A 2,506-nucleotide genomic window follows, 5' to 3' on the forward strand; every position below is an offset into this window, starting at 1 on the left:
AAAAAAAAAAAAAAAAAAAAAAAAAAAAGAGATCCCCTTACCGATCATCTTTTGAGAAAAAAAAAAAAAAAAAGAAAAAGAAGACAGTATACACAGAAACATCATGAACTTATTTTTAATATTATACACTGACTGTCCCATTTGTAAAGCTGATGTATACTTATACCTCTTACCACTGTCCCTTGATAGCAGTGGAGAGTTTTGTCTTAAAAATGTTATTTGTATACAGGGCCAGCCTGTGGCTCACTTGGGAGAGCGTGGTGCTGACAACACCAAGTCAAGGGTTAAAATCCCCTTACTGGTCATCTTTAAAAAAAAAAAAAACAACAAAACATTGTATATTTTGGTGGCTGGCACAGGGATTGAACCCCGGACCTTGATGTTATCAGCACCATGCTCTAACCAACTGAGCTGTTAGCTGCCTCATATCTTTTAATTTCATTTTTCCATGAACTTTTTGAAGTACCCTGTACAGTTGACCATTGAAAAGTGGGGTTTAGGGGCGCTGATCGCCCACACAGTTGAAAATCCAAGTATAGCTTTTGACTTCCCTAATACTTAACTATGTTGTTATTTCTTAAGTATGTTGAGTGCTTTTTTCCTGGGTTTCCCCAGCAATACACTGTGCACCCCAAACCCGTCAGGAGTGGGGAGGGGTGGGAGTTCTGCTTGTTATGAGCATTTATGACAGACCTAACCCCAAACTTTCCAATATATTTATTGAAAAAAATTCACATAAGTGGACCTGTGCTGTGTTGTTCAGGGGCTTGCTGTGCTTGGTCTTCGTCCCCTTTAACTGGCGCACGACTCCTAAAATCCTTGGAAACTCCAAACTGGCGTCTTTTTTATGCTAATGAGCCGATTGGTGGCTGGCAGCCGCTAGGTAGCTTCAGGATGGGGGCTGGTCACAGGAAAGACTAAAGACGTTAGAGGGTTGGGACTTTCAGGCCCACCCCGCAACTTCTGGGGAGGGGAGAAGGTCTGAAGGTTAAGTTCATCACCAACGGCCTAATGATTTAATCAAGTCATGCCTACGTAATGAAGCTCCATAAAAACCCCAGAGGACTGGGTTTAGGGAACTTGCAGGTAGCTGAACACGTGGAGGTTCCTGGAAGGTGGTCACCTGGGGAGGGAATGGAAGGTCCTTGCTCCTTCCCATGTACCTCACTCACCCTATGCATGTCTTCATCGGTATCCTTGGAAATAGACTGGTAAACATAGGTGTTTCACTGAGTTCTGTGAGTCGCTCTAGCAAATCAATTGAACCCAAGTGAGGCAGGACGCTAGACAGAGATAAGAGTGGGAGAAAGAAAAACTGGTTGCAGATAGGACAAACCGGTTCCCTAAGCAGGCACGCGCATGCGCAGAAGCGACCACAGGAGACAAAGACATTTGCAGATAGGGAGCCCCTCACCTTGGACACCATTGTTAGACCGATGAGTCCCCACCAGCTAGGGCACCAATCTCTTTAACCAATACAACAGAAATTATATTCAGGGCTCAACCAATGACCAAATGGCATGAATCCAGCTAAGAGGACTTAAAACCCCAGGAGAGTAACCGTCTGCGCTCTTGAGCACTCTTCTCTCCAGCTTGAGCCCGCTCCATTGTCTCCCGAGTGTACTCTCTCTTCCTTTGCTAAATAAACCTGTCTTTACCTTTCATTTCTGACATGTCTTGTCCAAGTCTTTTTTCGAGACACCAAGAACCTGGATCTAGCCAATGGGACCTGGAATTTTTCTAACACAGGAAGGGGTTTGGGGGAACCCTGATTTATAGCCAGTGGGTCAGAAGCACAGGTAAAACAACCTGGAGCTTGTGATTGGCACCCGAAGGGGGGGCAGTCTTGTGGGATCTGATGCTGTCTCCAGGTAGGGTCAGAATTAAATTGAATTAGAGGACACCAGATGTTGTGTGCTGTAGAACTGTTCAATTGCTTGAGGTGTGGGGGAAAACCCTAACCTTAACCCTGACCCTAACCCGCATACATCTGGTGTCAGAAGTGTTTTGTGAGAGTAAAATAGGAGAAACTGAATTTGTTTATTCCTATATTGCTGGACCTTCAAACTGTTCCCTAGATTCCATTTAGGTCTCCTGCCCTGACCCCTTTGAAACAACATCTGCTCAGCACTTGACAGGCTTTCCTAGTCTTCAACATACTATCTGCCTAATTTTGCTGCTATCACTGGCCTTGTTGTTTTTTTATCATGCTAAGAACTTCTTGCCTCAAATGTCCTTGAGTTGATGTTCTCTGTCTAAAATAGCAGATATTAGAAGATGGTCTAGAATACCAGATATTGTTTGCCTCCTTCAATCAGGCTCTAAAGTCTTCTTCCATAGAGAGCTTCTTTAACCATTCTCTAGAATCCTGGCACTTTGAGCTCTGCTTTAATTAAGAGTATCACCCCTGGCTGGCGGGTTAGCTCAGTTAGTTAGAGTGCAGCTTGATAACACCAAGGTCACGGGTTCAGATTCCCATATCCACCAGCAGCCAAAAAAAAAAAAA

Source organism: Galeopterus variegatus, unplaced genomic scaffold (genome assembly GCF_000696425.1).
Source record: "Galeopterus variegatus unplaced genomic scaffold, G_variegatus-3.0.2 Scaffold4268, whole genome shotgun sequence".
NCBI lineage: Eukaryota > Metazoa > Chordata > Mammalia > Dermoptera > Cynocephalidae > Galeopterus > Galeopterus variegatus.